This window comes from Amblyomma maculatum, chromosome 4 (assembly GCF_055883805.1).
Source record: "Amblyomma maculatum isolate TAMU_Amacu chromosome 4, ASM5588380v1, whole genome shotgun sequence".
NCBI lineage: Eukaryota > Metazoa > Arthropoda > Arachnida > Ixodida > Ixodidae > Amblyomma > Amblyomma maculatum.
The window spans coordinates 54,511,361-54,530,927 of record NC_139347.1 but is presented as its reverse complement, the minus strand read 5'-3'; the positions used below and the strand labels follow the sequence as shown (position 1 = coordinate 54,530,927).

At 48.6% G+C, this 19,567-nt stretch overlaps 1 protein-coding gene across 4 annotated transcripts in view; it reads right to left on the bottom strand.

The window, feature by feature from the left end:
- The window catches only part of LOC146191068 (uncharacterized), a 423,874-nt gene that overhangs the window by 302,975 nt on the left and 101,332 nt on the right, over positions 1–19,567 (bottom strand). The window lies entirely within an intron of this gene.

The window sequence follows — 19,567 nt, the reverse complement described above, 5'->3', positions numbered from 1 at the left end:
TTTTAATTCGAACAGAAAAGCGTGCTCTGTTCCGGAACAGAAAAGCGCGCTCCAATGCCACAATGCCACTCTACACGATGCATAATTTTATGGCAATTTATTGCGACATTTGTCTTCTTGTGTGATATTCCTGGCGAGAAACAAAAGGTCATCACAAACTGCTGCTTGGGCAGTTTTTCCTTTAGCGATACTACACCACAGGATACTTTCTCGCATTAAGGGGACAACTGCATCACCTTTTGAATGCTCCGTAATATACATAAATACAAATCTATTTAGGCTGCCGGGAAAGCAAGCCTTTCTTATTTTCCTTCTCTAGCGTTCAGAGAAAGAAAGCGTGAAAGCGACGATTAAAAATTTGGCTTCTGTTCACAGCTTCGAAGTAATGCGGAGAAGCTTAATAATGACATGTTGATTTCTATTTTCCACTGCCTTCCCCAACACTCGGGGGTGCGTTGTCAGATCACAACAAGCAACACTTCGAGAACTTTTCTTTTGGCAACATTGTTTCCCTTCCTTCAAAGCAAGCGCCCCTGCGTTGTAAATCAACCGACATTCTACATAACGTCCCCATGACCCCAACCCTCTTCCTTCCAATCGATACCTAAGAACCGCCTTGGATTTAATACTCCACCATTCCAAATGCTAGACAAGAAAAAAAAAAAAAAAGTTTGCGCGCTTAGCGTACAAGTTTCCCACATTCGGCACGTACACTTAAGCTCTCCGAATTCTAAAACGTCTTCAGTTTTCCTTTAATTATGCACATATCTCTGCTCGTGACTTTCCCGTATATCGTGCGTCTTATTATAGTTTATTAACTATAATATAATTATAGTTTATTAACTGTTAGGAATTATGAAAGAGCTGTATCTTTAAACCGATTATCTATAGCCTACTATGAAAAGCGTATACAGGCGCTGTGTCAGTCTCTCCTCTCGTCCTCGCAGTATATGCGCCGCACCGACAACGTATGCAGAGAAATTTGAAGGATATCTGTCGAAAGCTAATTCGGTGACGTATACATACAAGTTAGTCTTTTCATGGGCTACAGTGGAGCGTATTTAGTGAACAATAATGAAATGCCACCCGAAAATAGAAGGGCGCATGAGCGCCTGCTAAAATTTGCATAAACTCGTCAAAACTAAAACCTACGTTGGCGTGGAACATTCCTTCAGTAGATCGTATAACTACTATGACATCTTGCCCCTCATATCGATCTACGCTGCACCATATGGGTTGGAGTTTTCGGTTTTTATTTTCAAAGAATTCGGTAAACTTTTTTCGGTGTTTTTCAATTAATATTGTTACAGTCCATATGAATAATGAAGATGAGGAACTCGGGGGTAGTTGGACGAAGAAGAAGGGAATGGGAGTGGAAGCGCCGCCTGTTTCGTGTGCACCATTTCTTGGGCTCAGAAAGGTTGTGTTACATAGAGACAAGAGCGGTACAATATTATTTTCTGCTAAATATCTTTTTTTTTTTTTTCGTTGAGATAAGAGGCATCCGTCCACAGCTAAAAGTGAAGTAGTGTTCATTTTCGGACTTTTTTTCTCGCGTGTTGTTTTATGCACTTCTATTTAATGTACAGTTGGTCATATATACAGCTAAGCTCCTGGAAGAAAATGCTATTGTCGTGATGAAAATTAGCGTTATGACAACACGCATGTGTAAAACATAAATTCACACGTTAGACAGAGGAGTAGCTGAAATATTATTTATCACGATCAAATTTTTGCATAAACCAAATCACTTAAAAAACAAATGCGCTTCTCTCGGCTTGTGTCTGATAAGTGCCACGTGGCAACAAAATGGCGGGTTTTGGTCATCGCGATTTCCCGGAAGCACTTGCGCTGCAAATGATCTGATCTGTCCTCCGCCCCTCGAAGTGCCTGCCTTGCTGCAGGCACCCCTCCTTGGACGCTTGATGTGTTTATGTGGGTAGGGAAGCACGGCAGCCATTCTTTCCCCATTCCTGAGGTCATGAACAATGCCTCAAAACCCTCAACCGCTGTACTTAAACCAACGATCTCACTGTCCCACATCATGACCCTGGTTTGAACACTGTTGTAATGTTCTCCCGTCTTCGAGATTTCGCGGTGTGCGTGAAAGGTTACTATTTTCAGTTTAAACCGAACCTTTTAAAATGATTTCGGTGTACCTTTATTGGTGTTTCTCGGATTAAACCGTAAAGTCCAACTACAAGACAAGTTGTCAACCGTGAATCACTAGTTACTTTGGAACAAGATAAATTTGTTCGAGGGTCATATCGAGAAGTCTGCTCCAAACCGTTCTTATGAGTAGCTGAAAACTAAAAATGACGTAGAGCATTGTGTCCAACGTCAGCCAATTGTAAAAAAAAAAAAAAGAAAAAAAAAAGCGGTTAACTATTTTTGAACCAAGTTTCATGAGCGGAAGCCATCGGCCGCATGTTACTGCTGCCGCTTCGATCCTGGCTCGCTTCTGCGCTTGGTAAGCTTCCCGAAACAGGCTATAGTGAGGCGTCTCGGCAGCCTGTCTGGCGCGGCTGCGAACTCTATTTAGCGATGTAGGGTTTTTTTAGCGCAAACAAAGACAAGGACAGGAAAGGCGAGACGTACACACACAAGCGCTAAAAAACCCCTACATCAAGATGAACTACCAACTCACCCAGCAGGACGTTTTAATGAAGTCTATTTAGCGAGATGACGTAGTAAGGCGAGTGGCGTCCGCAAAAAGTTTGCGCAGATCGCAAGATTTGTGTGCGAGACGTATCCGCGAGATTCCGTGGGATATCGGTAGGGTTGTGATCTATGGTGATCGATAGTTGTAGAGAGTGCTAATCAAATCAAATTTATTTCACATCCATACATGATGTAGGCGGCACAGACAAAAAGCCGAGAAACAATCGGCTTGACAAGGGTCTGTGCCCCTTTCGAAGATTGCATACCTAGTAATGTAAACAAATGTTGACAGCAGCAATAAAAAAAAGCTAGATAATGATAGTCAGGGAGGAGAATGAGAGAGCCTCCCCTTCCTCCTTCTGTCCTTCCTCCCTCTCCCTCTAGAGAGAGAGTAGAGAGAGGGAGAGAGACTCTTTCTAGAGAGAGACTCTCTCTCTCTCGTTCTCTCTCTCTCTCTACAGAAATCAGGTGATTTCCAAGTATCGCAGCAGGGCGTCCCAAAATGCTTTCGCCTTGCTGCGCGTAAGGTGACTTCAGTGCATAGCTGACCAACGAAAACTCAAATGTGTGGACTTTTTCGCAATTAACCCTGCGAGTGCAAAAACATCCACCGCGCAATCGGAAATTGAACTCGCAGAGCCGTACGCTCACCGGCATCAAAACTTGTTGACGGACCAGAGTACTTTCACGCAGATCGAGGGGCTCTCCATTGAAAAGATGCCGTGTCGGAGGTGTTACTGCGTGTTTAACGCTTGCAAATGCCCCGCAAGTACCGGAGCACAAGATCTCAGAAAGAGCTGCGCGCTGGGGTGAATTCATCTGTAGCAGGAACAACCTTTCTTCCTCATCGGACAAAAAGAAGTAACTTTTTTTGCGGCTGCATGGCAGGCCATAAAAACGGCTGCGCATCCTTCGAGACTCTATGATAGTTAAAGTCTTCTACTATTGTGTTATTTACGCCTCCCGTTTTTTTTTTTTTTCGTTTTTTCCTTCCCTCTATTCACCGCACACTCCCAGCCTCCGGAAGCCCAGATCGGCACACGGCCATTGCCGATGTGTGAGCTGAGGAATTTGTTCTTCCTCGTTCAGGCCGTAAAACTGGCCTCCTGCCGCTCCGCGAGCGACGTGCCAGATCTCTCATCGACCTGTGTAGGATTTCCCGGATAAAGAAGTCCGAGCGCTTCCAATTACAAGGCCGTGCCGCCGTGCCCAAACACGCCGCCAGTAGAGATCTCGCGGAGGCCGTGAAACATCCTGGATCCTGGCAGTGGCGGCGTGGCTCATCTCACGGCCTCCCGTGCTTTTTCTGGAGCTCGGGACAAAAAAAGAAAAAAAAGCGTCGCCCCTGATGTTTCGAACGTGACCGCCATTTGGCCATCACTCATTCTGCGGACGGACGGAGCTCCCCCGTTCGTTATACGTAGCGAGACCTGAAAATGCGAACGAGCCGGGACGAGCAGCGAAGGGTTCGCTGCCAACGACATCACAGCCTGCGTAAGCCGGCTCCGCCGCGTGATCCTCGGACGAAATCTGGCATCATCCCACCAGCCCTGCGTCCCCGCTCACTGCGTTCTCGATACTCCCGCTTTGAGCGGCGTACCCTTTCCTTTTTCCCGGCCTTCTGCGGACGTTAATAGAGGCAGATCAGCGTCAAACCGAGAAAAAAACAAGCTGGCGAGGTGATCAGGCAGAAGGTGGTCACTGTCACGATTACAACAGCGCTCGGGCGGCCGCGTTCTGACGCGTTGACAGGAGCACGCCGCGGCCAAGTTTACGCAACCTTCAAGAAAACGCCGCAGAGATTGCCCAAATGGGGTCTCTTTTTAACTCTGCATGTTCGCTTCGCCACTTTGCGCGAAGGGGCTTATTCAGCTTCGGGAAATATGATGTAGATACAAAGTACATAAAAAAAAACAATAAGTAAAAGGAGGCAGTGAAATTGTTCGAGCAAGGCGCGAGAAAAAGCTGAAAAGAGCGACAAGCCGTCACATATGGCAGATGACCTGCTTTTCGTTAAGCTCCTCAGTGGTGGGCCGCAACTTCTTTGCTGGTGTTGTGTATCGCAAGCTCGTATCTGACTTTGCTCCCTTTTTATTTCTTTGTGGGGACTTCCCGCTCCATTCGCGCGCGCTCTGAAGCCGTGCACGTCTGCATATCAGCAAACATGAGTTTCGCAACGCGAGCAGGCCCTTCGGTCACGTGTGACGCCTTCCATGCTTCTTATCATTTTCAAGTGGGTATTAGTCGATGCTTATCTCAGCTAGCCCGCTTAGTACTATTCGCTGGTAATAGTTTTGCACAAACGTTCAGCTCGATCCGTTCTCCTGTCTACCGTGCACGTATTGCTCCTTTTTCGAAATAATTACCATTATATGAGAGCGTGGCACTTCAAGTAAGAAGGTTGCGCGTGACGCTAACGAACCCACAGGTTAATTACACTACACGAAGTCTTTCAACTGCACGCCACGAAGTCGTTTCCCCGAGCCAATAATTATTAGCGGTTGTAAGGTTATTACCTCTCAGCAGCGGAAGCGTGTCTGGCGTCACTACGACGCCTGCAATATCATGAGTCCTGTTGTATGAGAGTCATTTCGCAGAAAGGCAACAATTAATCACTTTTGGCCGCGTAACATACACACACAAAAAAAAAGATGACAGAGTGCATGATTGTTTTTACTCTGTACGCCAAGCGCTCCCCTCGAAGCGCTCCGCTGAGCAGTGAGCCAGGCAACCATCCAACATTCGTTTTGTTTTTATTTGAACCCCTCTAATGATTATTTCTGAGTCGTCCACTGGCAGTCTTAGTAATTACGCGATTTGCGTTGTCTAAATGGTTTCTGCCTAGAAGAAACAGCACATAGAAACGGAAGGACAAAGCACCAAGAAATGGTGGGATATAATCGGCAAACTTTAAAAGCTTCAATTGACGTCGGCGAAGAACGAACTTTCAAAGGCTCATAGCTCGTACCCTCGTACAAGTAATTGTTACGCTCGAGGCACCGGCAAAAAGGCCAGGATGGCTTTCCAGCATTCTGCGGACCTCCGCCAAAGAAGAAAGATGGGCAGAAACCATCCAGTCTCCCTGTGATTCGTAATCTCGCCCGAAGTCTCGCTTATTCCCAATTTACTATAGGATTAGGGTAAGAAGGGGAAGACGGAAACCATAAAAGTGACGTTCTCTGAGATGCCGAGTAGAACCTGCCGGAGAGCTATAAGCAACGAACGCAGGCAAACAAAGACGAAAGAGAACAAGAACCCCGACAACTGCACGCGTATACTCTCGAGCCGCGCCGTTTCCGTATTGCGCACTACCTCTACACTCAGTCGTACTTACGCCGTGGGCGTGCTACTAGTGAAGGTACGTTAACGTTGGGTCTCTGCGCGACTCAGCGGATCTCAACTAAGCGGTGGCGTCCTAGACAGTGGCCTAAGTATAGTGCAGTGCGGTCGTCGTCCCACCCGCGGTCCCAAAGCTAGTTAATTTGACGCGGCCAACAAATAAGGAACAGAGGCCAAGCGCGTGCGCTCGGGGCTTCAATATATCAGCCTTCCCGTGAGCCGATTCCACCAGCCACCACCCTCCCCTTCCCCCAGAGCAGACCGAAGCGATACATTCGCCCAGCTCTTTCGCAATATCCAGCGCACCACAACAGGTGAGCTGCGTCCGCGTTTAACGTCGGGAGGCTGCGGCCGTTCTTCTTTCTCTCCTTCTCTTTTTATTTTGACGGAGACGCGAGGGGTGGCCGACACGCCGGACGAGGGAGGGATGGACGAGCACGGCGTGTTATGGTCCAGTGGCGCGTCGTTATTTTGCCCGCACCCATCGCAAAAAGGACCTTTTCAGCGGCGGCAGCAGCGTTGAGTCCGCGCATCGCGGTGACCCGTACGAGCTCGGCCTCCCCTAGTGGTCAAAGCTGCATGAAACTTCACCGAGACGCAGCAACAGCCGCTCACTACGTGTCCGCGTGTGCCTGTGACGCAGTAATAGACCACTCCCACGCTCCTCGGGCACCCCAAGTTCGACAGCAGCCATTCGCATGCGTTGTAGTATTGCCCTCTCTCGACAGTTTCTTGCTCAACATTCGAACGCCAGCGTTCGCGCTCGTGGTACGCACAGACAGACGGAGCCGCAATTGGCAATCATTCACCGGCCCCGGCCAGAGCAGTAGTGACCGCGAAAGCGGCTCCGCTGCCGGAGATGGATCTGGGCCTCGAGCATCGGCTTCGGCAGGCGCGGTAGAATGGGAGCAGGCGAGCCGCCATGTGGGAGCCCCGAACTCGAACGCGGTGATTTGGGTCCCCCCTCCAGCTTCTCTCGTATCACCTCCCCACCCCTCCACTCCTGCGGCGTGTTGCGTAGAAGAAAGCATATACGCATGCCAGCTCCACACTTAAGCCCTCTTTTGTTCTTATTTGCAAGCTGCACGCGCATAGTGGCCCAGGCATCGACTCTACGTCATTATAAGGGGGCCGAGCGACAGATGTAGTCCGAAGGCGTGTAAGCGGTAGTTCACGTTAGCAAGAATGATAGCGGTTGCTCAGGCGACTATCTTCGGGTGATTTCACTCTGTGCAACTGTAGCAACGCTGTTCGTGGCAGAGGCTACGCGAGGATGCATTTGCGGAGTGGAATTGTGCTTCGAACAACAGGAGGAAGGGCAGATAAGAGGATCTCTTTATGGAAGGAAACTGGTGTAAACCGAGCGTCGAGTTCACTTATGCACGACGATGCCAACCAATCGCGGAGATTCGTTGAGCCTTCCTGATTGTGCCACAAGCTCAAAAAGAAAGAACAACATTGACAGCAAACGTTAGCTTTGGGTTGCTTGCTTCCCACTGCATAGCTCAAAAAAGTGTCGCACTTATCTCTCATGTGCTCTACCATACCTCTCTCAGCTGTATCAAAAGAGACTGATGTACCTTTAGCTGAAGCCCAGCGCATGTGACGAGACATTCCGTGAGAAAAACGTCAGCGATTCTTCTTCGGGCCCGCAGTTTATCTGTTGAGCAATGTTGATCCAACTGCATTGATCCCACCGTGGGAGTGCGGTGGTTAAGGCGCTCGACTTCTGTGCCCGGGGATGCGGGATCGAATTGCGGTCGCGTCGGCCGCTTTTCATTGGAGGCGAAAAGCAATGCGCCCGTATGCTGTGCGATGTCAGTGCACGTTAAAGAACCCCAGGTAGACGAGATTTCCTTTCCGGAGCCCTTCACTAGGGCGTCTCTCATAGCTTGAGTTGGTTTTGGACGATAAACCGCGCAACAAAACAGAACACACACACACACACACACACACACACACACACACACACACACACACACACACACACACACACACACACACACACACACACACACACACACACACACACACACACACACACACACACAAATCTCGCAACTGCAGTCTATAGAAACTAAGTCATCGCGAGTGGAGAACGGGCTACTTGCGTACTCTATCGATGCTTCGTATGGGGAGTCCTCCCTGATGTAAAAATGCGCCTCACCGCTGTAGTTCAGCGCTAGGTGTTCATTCTTCACCGCGATACCCATCTCCTGTCTGGCGGGCCGTTCTTGCGCTTTGACTTCACACGAAGCCAGGCTGTAGAATGGGGGACAGAGTGGCCTCAGGCGCTCACGTGTCGACGCGCTGTCGCTTCTGCCCACCCCGCGCCGTCCAGATATGCAAATGACTCGAGGCTACCGGATTAATGAGGCGGCGTGCGGAAAGCGTCGTCGGCGTTGTGTATAGTATACGCGGGAGGCTGTAGCTGGCGCGGACGGCGTTAGCGTGAGAGGCGCGTTTGGCCTGCGTCCCGGAGAGCGCGAGCGTTAGAAAAAATGAGCCGGTTAAGCCTTTCTCTCCAAGGGCGGCGCTGAATGAAGACGTCAGCTTCGCCGAGAGTAGAGGCGCTACTGCAGGTCGCGCTCGCTGGCGGACTCGAAGTAGCGCCGCGCAGCGGTGGCCGACGCTGCATCTCAGAGAGCGGCCACATAAATTAACGTCTCGACAGCTCGTATATAATTCATGCGATCTGGGCCAGGAGCAAATTCTATTTGGCCCAAGCTCGCACTCACGGTGTATTTCCTTAACTCTTTTTTTTCTTGGACGCCAACTTCGCGCACGCAACTGCTTCGGTCAGCGTATGGTAGTTATGAATCGTGCGTGCACAGTGTCGTGACACGCGCTGCACACACGACGCAGTTGGAGCTACTCGCACACAGCTATGATCCGGGCGTCGATGTCGTTTCCCTCGTGTTCCTCCTTCATGCTTCGGGATGGGAATCCGAGGCAAATGATCTCGTTCCCTTGTCCTCATTGTTTCGTTTTTGTTCTTGTCTGCCGTGCGCGCTGCCTACAACGCGCGCGGCAGCCCGCATGCGCGTTCACGAATAGGTCCACGGGAACCGGTCTCAAACACGGACGAGAGCTCATTGTCCGGCCTGCAAATTAACACGTAAAATTAGAAGTCTGTGCTACAACGGGCGCGGTCCATTGGCGTCGCTTCTGTGGGTCGAAGTACCCTGGATACAAGGGTTCGAAACGCATTCAAGTGGGCGCACGCTGGATCGTTGTGCCAACGCTTATACAAAGTCTGTCAGTAGGGGCAGCTAACGAAGGTTGCCTTATACTGCACGTTTTAAAGAATTTTGCCATTTAACGGGTTCATAACGTATATAGCAGCTCTTTACAGCCATCTTCAATCCGCGTGCGCTTTGTAGGAGCAGGCTATTAGAGACCTGTCGTCAAGTAATAACCACATGAGCTCTTGTGTCAGCCATGGGCATTTGCCAAATAAGGTTCTGACCAAGGTTCTTAAATGGGCTAGTTGGATCATACCCCTAAATGCATCCAAATAGGCCAGTTGTATCATGTTCCTACAAGGACACAATGGATCATATACTTCTACAAGGTGCCCAAATGGTCTAGTAGGATCATACTCGTATAAAGTTGTCCACACCTGACAACAAACGAGAAACCAAATAACACAAGCCCTGTATACGTAGTGCCACTGAAGCACGGATTATCCTCCAAGGTTTGCGATTTTGCCGAACACTCAGTATCGCGCTTTTATATATATATATATATATATATATATATATATATATATATATATATATATATATATATATATATATATATATATATATATATATATATATATATATCCGAGCTCGCACAGGAAGGCGAGGAAAAGTAGCTAATTACGTTGTTACCAAGAATTTTCTTTATAACTGCTGTGGACATAAAGCTCCAAAACGGTTTCCGACGCTTCTCACTCTCGCTTCGTTCCAAAAAAATATAGCGTGGCGGCCGCGAGATGCATTTCCCTCCTTCCATCTTCCACTCTGCCTTTTGGTCACGCAGATAGAAAGTTATCCCTTGTCATCTAGGGAGACCCGTTTAATGCAGAAAGCATTTAAAAATCTACACAAATCTAATTAAGCGCGTGAAAAAATATTAAAAGGACGTGAAAATTGGTCCCATTCGCAAGATTAGGCTGCTTTAAGTCGGCTTTTCCGCGCTACACTTTTGCGACGACATGTCCCCCGATCGAGACATGCAGCCCAACGTGTTTTGAAACAGCTAGAATAATGCATGTATAATGCTAGTGCAACTGAGCGACTTGGACAGCAATGCCAGAATTCGCTAAGTGAGGCGTATTACGCTTCACAAAGCTTTCTCTACCCGCAAGACCTGCCCTCTCTCGACCGTTTTTCACAGCCTTTAGCTTGTGAAGTCATAACTATAAACGACACCGTTCTCGACTTGCCCTGCTCACTCTCTGAAAAAAAAAAAAAAAAGAAAGAAAAAGACAAAAAAGGAGGCATGTGTCACCTTTTACACGGTGGCTCAACCGTCTGTCCCACTAAGGTTCTGATCCAGTACTACAGATTCAGTGTTCCAGTACTGGATACAGTGATCCAGTAGGGTCAGTAGCCTTGCTGCCGGGTCAGTTCTATATACAATAGTTTAATACCACTGAGATGTTGCGTACAGGCTCAGTCTTCACCAACAAAGGTTTTATTTTCTTTAGACATGCGTCTGTCGTTTCAGAAACATTATCTTATATCTATTCTACACACTGCTCAACTCCACGTGCGCTTAGAGAGAGCCTGTCTTTGCGCATTTGAAATGTTCCCTATATCAAGTATTGTAGTCATTACAGACATCGCAAAATGATATTTTATCTCAGTCTGAAGCACTCACACTGCTTTAATGTTTGTTATTTTGGAACTCCGACAGATGTTGCCAATGACGTGCTGACTACGCTATTTGCATTTTAAACTCGATCGTCAGAGATTTATCAGGATGAGGCTCTCCCGAAGTTAGCACTTCAGTTCACCCTTTTTCCTCCAACTTGAGCCTTATTGCCCAAATCACCAAGTTCAAGTTGACTTTCCTACATTCTTTTATTTTTTTGTCAACGATTCTCTTGTGAAATACGCATCTTAGACTTCATATTCGCTGTCCTCTAAGACCGCCCATTCTTGCAGAGTGGGTGCATTTTTGACACAAGTTTTCACTTATACTCCCTTTCTCCACCTGCTTGCAATACTACGAAAAGTAAGGTCGGCCTGGGAGAGTCAGAATAACGCGCGCCACGAGATTGTGTTCGCAGTACACGCCTGTAGATTAGAGTTTAAGAACGTGGTAGAAACGCAGTCCTGTTGTCAACGCCATATTGAATTCCCCACGTTGCCCTTACGTTTCGGAGCGCTGATAACATCTTGTGATGCGTGTGAAACAAATTATGGGTTCATTCGCTCAAGCAAGTCTTTATAAGGACTCCGCAGGCATGCATTTTTACACCGTAAAGTAATGCCGGGCTCATTTCTTGAAGTAAAATGGCCAAAAATGCATAATTCAATTACACCGCAGCCCCTGCAAGAGGGATCAATCCCCAATGGGTTTGCCTGCTCTCTCGGGGCTCATAGCAGCATAGTTAGGCCCAGGAGCCTACCTGACAACCAACTGCTAGGACATGGAGATACAATCTTCAAAGGTTATTTTATTAGTGCCTTATACTCAAATCAGTTGATTCTGAGTCTAAATGTATTTGACCTCAAAGCATCGGCTTTTCTCAAATGCAAAATCGTTGCTAATATGAACGTTCGAAACGTGTAATACAGCGTAGATTTAAAAACAAAATACTGCCTCTCCCGTAATCGAGAGTACATGTAAGCATGAATGGTTACGGGCTCTGTGGCAATCTTGTCACCTTCGTGAGCGGCTGGATATCTATGGCGTTGTCGACGAGGGTATACTCTTTCGTTGTGGCGTACAACTCGCAAAGACGCTTCCCAGCTATGCGCAGAGAATGTGATAGCATGCCAAACTTTGGAGATGGTAAACTTAAATTTGGAAGTCACCACTGAGTTGGTCATAGTGCGACCAGACTGAGAAATTATTTTGCACAAATGACAAAGTTAAATTTCGGGAGTCTGCTGGGCCGAAGTTTAGAATGACCCAACTTAAATTGAAAGACGCCACTGTGTTGGCCATAGTCAAATTAAGTTGGGCACAAACTAGTCAAATTTGAACGAAGACAAATTTTGGGGGTCCAGAGGGCAAAATTTTGGGGGTGTGGACACTCAGTTTTGGAACACATGCCAGTCCTGTACGGAGGCTTAAAGTGTGAAGAACTCGACTCGTTAAATCTCGTTCGGTTCCCGGAGGTTCTCGTTTCGCTACCCGGATGACTGGAAATATGTGCCCGGATGTTAGCTCTCGGCTTCGGCTCGAAGTCATCTCAGGGTCACGATAACGGGAGCGAAAAGCATTTCACGCATATAAAAAGCAATGGGTCGTAAGTGAGTAACCTTTAATAATATGGAGCTGGAACGAAGGTCTATATTTAACGGAAAGGGGTAGTATGCCCAGGGAGCTCATAGTACTAGGGTTGCAGTTTTTTCAATATTGCAGAAGGTTAAAAAGGGTGAAGGTTTATTATTCGCCTGCGATACATAAGCATACGCCATCCCCATATCTGCAGTCCTTAATCATCTTTTACCTTAAAACCCCTTCCTTCAGCATGCATATAGTTTCACTGGCCAATCCCTAATGAATCAAACCAACTTCTAGGCTCTAGGCTCCTCTTCAGTAAACCACCCTGACAACACACGACAAAAATTAAGCAGGGCTGGGGTTGAAAATGAAGGTTTGCAGTCAAAGCTGTTTCGCGTGGAAGCACATCTACCGTAACCTGATCGCAAAAAAAAAAATGAGTATAAAATGCACTGGTGCGCGCCTTTTGGGACCCAGCCTATTCGGCAAGTGCCGAAAAAAAAGATAAAGAGCAGAACTTGTGGGATTCGGGCTTGCTGCGGCTGCCCTTTGCGCGGCCGCCGCCCGCTTCCCAATTGTTCTCCCCGTTCCCTTTCTCCCGCCTGAGGCGGCGGAGAGGGGCTCGAGCGACTTGTCACTGTCGTTCGGGCCACAGCTCCGCCCTGGCGTCCCAGTGGCTGTTCCCATTGGCGCCTTTTGGCGGGAACACGGCACCGCTTCGACAGCCGCGCTCGCGCGACTGTCCGAGCGGAGCTCAGAGAGAGACCCCTCCGAGACATCGCAAGGTGCGTACGCAACTGTTCTTGTCTGCCGGCCTTTGTCCGCGCAGACCAGTGTGTACTCGAGTTCGTCTGCTCCGGGTCGTACCTGAGAGCGCAACTCGAGCCTGTCGATCGTGATCCAACGATCCGCGACAGGCGTACCATGCGGTGGTTGCCCAATCTCTCTCAAAGGAACCCTTTGGTCACTGCGAGAGAGATCACAGCACGCCCTTGCGTGCTTGCGGCGCGCACTCCGTGTCACTTGTGCGCGCAGGGGAGCCTAGCTCCTCGCGCGCTCCCTTGACACGGTGACTGCGTATGTGTGTGTATGTGCGTTTGTAAATATGCGTATGTGCGTTTGTAAATATGTGTATGTGTGTGTGTGTGTGTGTGTGTGTGTGTGTGTGCCGCTGGAGGATGGCGTTTCAATAAACGTCTCCTTTGTGAACTTGGAGGTTTGTGTCCTGGCAGCGAAGTGCTCTCCTCCCTGTGGAGGTTGAGTGCGCGCTGCAGTGTTTCAGTGCGCGCGCGGTGACGGCTGATCGGGGCTTCGGCTCGCGCGACGCTCGAACCCGCGGTGGTTGGTGGCCTATGTCCACGTAGAAACCACAAACTAAAGCAGGAAACTTCCGGAAGGGCGGCTTTCGACCGTTAAAAGGCCTCACGCGAACGGTTGTTAGCTCGCGACCAAGCGCTGCGTCTTTCTCTTGCAGCGGTGTGAGCGGTAGCTGTCAGTGGGCAGCCGGAGATTGTTGAGGTTGATCGTGCGTGCAGGAAAGAGGATAACAACGGTCTAATCTTCCATCGCTTGAGGAGCTCGTCAGCAATGTATCTAAGCTTCTGTTGTCTTATTCCTCATTTGCATGACTCGTTTTCGTGCGCGCATAGAGTAACAGCTGTGCAGAGTGTAGAGTGCCTAACATGCGCACTCTACCTACATAAAAGGATTTTTTTTTCCTCGCACACGAAACGCAATTTAGTGCACTGGTCTGCAAGCAAGGCTCTCATATTTTAATTACGGTTAGGGCAACGTGAGTCGCAACGACAGGTTAATGTCAACTTTTATACATGTTATAGAAGTTGGAATAGTGCTTAATAGAAATACGAGCCAGTAAACTATAATCTGCCGTGAAATGTGCGGATATATTATAGCAGCCGCGTGGAATATCAGCCGATAAATAAGGCTTTACTGAGAACTAAATTCAACACTTCCTTTTTATTCTTATCGCGGTGAAGATTTTGATGAAACTATGAAAATCGCAGATGTGAGTCAGCGCTGTGTTCTAGTTTTTACATGAAGCTGAGGAAAATTGACTCTCCCGCATAAGCGTCGCTCGAAAAATTCAATCACATACATAAATGTTGTAAGCACTGTGAGTGACCTTCATCTTCATCTCAGCGTAATCATCACCGGTCATCGGGTCGTGCGAAGAAGACGAAGTGTTGCTAAGCTGTGGCTAGTCGGTAGCTGCTGCTTCGGCCTACCTGAAGTAAAAAGGTGAATTTGCTGGTGCGTTCTTCTGCCTCACAATATATTGCCACCTATCATTGCTGGATCGCCAATGACTGAAGAACGAAGTACGAGGAAGTGTCGCTCGCGCTTTCTCCACCACCACCACCACCCTGTCATAAAAGTTATTTGCCTTCCTATCTGCAGGCCCCGAGTTACCGAGTATGGGACGTTAGTGCACCTTCTCCAGTCGACCAAATTGGGATGAACCTCCTCCGCCCTTTTCCTTTGTAGCAGGCGGGGAATAAGTCAATGGCATTAGCTATTGACTATTTGACTCGATACGCCAAGACAAAGGCAATCTCTCGTGGCACAGCTTCCGAAGTAGCCGAGTTTTCCATGCGTAACATCGTCTCGCTGTTGTGCATGGAAAACTCGGCTACTTCGCCCCATGGCATGGTGCATCTTCATACATCATTACCGACAGAGGGACAGCTTTCACGTCGCAGCTCACCCACCCCATATTTAAACTGAGCCACACGACCCACCACAAGAACATAGCGTATACCATCTGCATAGGAATGGTCCTACCGAAAGACTGAATAAGACGGTTGCGGACATGCTGGTAGTGTACTACGTCGCTAGTGTTACTAGTGTTATTACGTCGTGTCAGTGACGTCAGTCATGAAGCGATTTCCGCACAACCAAAACGTCGAAAGCCCAGGTCCGACATTGTGAACTACTGTGACCAATGTCTTGTTTCTCTCGTACTGTTCTTTACTACTTTCTTCATTTTCCTCCCTTCTTTTCTTTTCCTTGAAGGAGGAGTAATGCCATCTAACGCTGCCAGGTGGCGCATGACTGGAGCACGAAGGACGGCAAAGTGTCGCTCGTGCTCGCGCATCTAGCGGCCTTGGCGTGGCCGCATGTGTGATTCAAGGATATGTGAGGTGTCTATGACTCTCTTGCGCTGCAGATTACCGAAACTAAATCTGTATTTATGTCGTTCCGGGCTATCCGCTACTAACCTCTGTGAGTCTTGCAAAGAAATTGAATCCATCGATCATTTTTTTTCTCTTCTGCCGGAGGTTCGCATCTCTCCGCAAAATTTACTTAGCAACTCCCCTTTCGAGATTAGGCCTTCCACTAACCATTCCAGTTCTCCTCTCCTTCGGAACAAGCGTCAAGGGATATGCCTTAAAACCAGTTTGCGATTTTATTCATGATTACATAATTTCAACAGGTAGATTCCTATGCTAGGTACGATTTCAACTTTTCTTTTCCTTTTGTTTTTTTTTTTTTTCAAATTCTAGGTAAAGATTCATATTTATCTCAATACTCCAGTCCTTGAACATAATTATTTACAAACTACGATGCACCCTGGTCAATCCCCCGCCGTAGGTATGTGCCATTTTGTCTCAGGGCATCATCATCATCATCTAGCTGTTCGAACCGTTCCCTCTGGGGCTGACTCCCCGTTATAAAAGCTCCTTGCTTTCCTATCTACTGGACCCGAGTCACCGAGTACGTGACAATATAGTGGGAAAATGCGAGAAAATGTGAAACTTCATAATTAAATAAATACAACACATAAAAATGTATGGTGTCCACTCTTCGAGAACTACAGTCATTGAGTCAAATAAATTACGTCTTCCAATCGGTCGGCACTGAAGTGAAAGCTGTGTCCGGCTCCACTAAATTCCAATCCGGAGTGTGAGCGCGACTGTGTTTTACATACTCACAATTTAGTAACAGCCGAGATTATGTACTTGTCACAAAATCCGCACTCTCGGCCTGTACGCACGTAACGCCCTCAAGCTGCTGATTCCTTTATGTGGCGGGAACATCGTTTCGACACCTTTAACCCTTTTGTACGCAGGCAGCGAACAGTGCAGGTGCAAAAATACCAGTACAAGCCCTGCGTATGAGAAAAAAAAAAAGTAAAAAAGAGCAGAAAACGGCGCAAGAACCTATCGAGCGGCCGTTAAGAAGGCGCTATAGCCGATGCGCACTACAAAACTGGGTGTATAGGCGGGACCTACCAGGGGATTGGGGGTGTGCACAAGTGGCGCGCAAAATGCCACACATCGCGATGAGAGCACGCTAGAGACGAGCCTGTGAGGCGCACGGAGGTACTACATAGTGGACTACGCGCGCGCACACACACAAAGGGGCTGCCCTATAGCTATTTTTGTAGGTCATCTCCGGCCACCGGTGCCGAGCTCTTTGTCTTTTACGACGCGGGACGAGCAGCAGGTATGCAGCAGCAGCGTTGGCGGCGGCGTTTGCATCGGCCACACACGCGCGCGAGCGCACCCGCGTCTTCTAAGCGCACGCCGACGACCCTGACTCCCCGCGCGCGCGCGGGTACGCGCAGTGTTTGTTTGCGCGCTCCGTTTTCCTAAATAAAAGGGGCCGGAGCGGCGGCAACGGCCACCACTCCCCGGCGATGATGGCCGCCGACGTCGTGGCCGTCGAGCCAGCAGACGCCGGACTCGGGGGGCCACCAGAGCCGACGCCACCGCCCGGCATAAAGACGCGCCTGGGTGTGACCGGGATTCGAGGGGAGCGCCGTTCCCGCCTTTACCACCGCAGCCACCTCAACCACGGGCCTTGGCGAGCCCATCCTTTATCCGTCGAAGAAGAGCGGCGCACGGTTTTGTGGGCGAGGAGTCTCTTCTTATTTATCCCGTTAGCGTCTCCTTGCCCGCAAAAAAGGCGGCGCTCGGAGACCTGAAGCAAAGCGCGCGGCAATGTGCATTGTGAGCAAGGCTACGTCTGCTGGAGCGCTGCGACGGAGCTGATAAATTTAATCGTGTCATCAACGGTTCAGTCAGGAACAAGAGGCGATTATCGAGACAAGCTGTGCATATTAGATGTACTTTGGAGTTGGCGTATAGAGAATCAGTGAGGAAATCTAGACTGCATTTAAATGTCCTTAATGCCTTCGTGATATGGATTTGCTTTCGGGCAAACGCTGATCATGCCCTCAATTTGCTCACACATGGAATGTAAACAGGGGCCAGATTCCATAGAAGCAATAACCTCTACGATTCCACAACGCTCTCCAACCCAAATACCACTGTTACCACTGTGGAATACAGCGAAGTATTGCTCAATAGCATGTAGTCTAGTCTCGACCGGATGTACTCACTGACGGCACTAAGTGAACTTCAGTGAGCCCAGTTCCCGACTCAAGCAGATGAACAAGTCATGTCGCATTACAGCCAATCGTGCATGAAGCCCACGTAGTCGAAATTTCCGGAGTCGTCCACTACGGCGCCTCTCATAGCATGAGTCCCTTTGCGACTTTAAAACACACAAATCGAAACTTTAAATCGAGTAACCCGTATGTACATTTAAAGAACTATGCTGCTTATTCTGCGCTGTTCGAGATTCTCGAACACAAAGAAATCAATGAGGAATTCAGATGGACGTTCGTCTTCGCGAATCTAGCACTCGCACGCACGCGGGCACGCGCACTGACACGGGCGCTGCTTGCTTGGTTGTGCGAGGAGAGTGCTTAAATGATGCGCACACAATGACGCTCTTCGAAACAAGCAGCGGCCGGGAGTGAATTCTCGCTGTCCTTGGCTCGCTTCTGCCGCCGTCGCAACGGTTGAAGGTAACGCATCTCGCAAACCGCGTCGATTGCAGGCAGCAGCAAGGAAAAGTGGCATCGCACAAGGCGCATACGCGCCCTCGATAGCACAGCGATCTCAGCCTGCTTTTCAGCGAGTTGTGGCTATTGCGCCAAGGGGTGCTCGCTCGGGGACTCGCCCGGAGCGGTACTTACAAGCAATTAGAGGGAAGAGATTGGGGGCTGGGAAAGAGCACCGAGTCACGCTACAGGAGGAATACTTGTAGAACTGCAGTCATGCTGCGATGACATTACTACGCCCGTAACTCTCTTTTCAGAAGAAATAATGTTGATTTCGTGCCGGTCCACAAATCCCCTAACCCCATACCGCTTCGAGATCAAAGCTGATGCATCTTCAACGCGTCTTTAACAATGGAGTCCCAAACGTATAGTTAGAGTCTATAAGGATGCACAACTAAACAAAATCAAAGTAAAACATATCAATATGTTCGAGGCTCTGCTGTGTTCATTATTTGTTTGCTCTATTACCGAAGAGTACTTCCTGCGTACTAGTTGTATGACGTCACAATGACAGCGTCATGAAGGGACACATGTGGAGCACAACGAGAGCGCGTCGAGGGCACATAATGTGCTCAAGCTTAATGTACAATATCACTCCTGAACAACAACTGATTTTACCCTCATACACAAATGTCCATTGAATGCCAGAAAAAAATTGGTGAGGTTTCTGAACCTAGTTATAAAAAGCGGAAAGCTCCTCTGGATGACAGGGCACGGCCTGACGCGGCGCCAAAGATTTGACGCACTCAGAGGAGAAAATGCAGGCGAAGCAACGGTTACTATACCCTCTACTAGTCACGTGGTGTCACAGTAGCGGAGCCCGGCGAGCGCACGCAGCTGCGTCTCTCCGTAGTGAGTCACGTGGTATGACGTCAAAATCATACCTGCGCTCCGCTGGCTCAAGGTCAAACGCTATCTAAACTTGACCTTGGGATATGGACTAGTACAGATTTCCCCTCGGAAATATTCCTGTGCAACCGCTTGCAGCTGCGAATACAAGTGCATTTTACACGAAGACATTATGGCGAAGAAATGTTTGCAGGGTGTCCCAGGCAAATGTGGGCAAGCATTTAAAAACGCTGACTGTCCTGGCGCAGTGATAGCGACACCAATTGAAAGCTATTAACAACCAATTGGTCTAGTGTTCAGCCTTTTTCGTTCGTCAGTAAAGAATAATTAGTCGTAAACATTAATTATCTAACCTTTTCATTATTGTCTTGCTGAACAGTGTCAATGCAGAAGCTG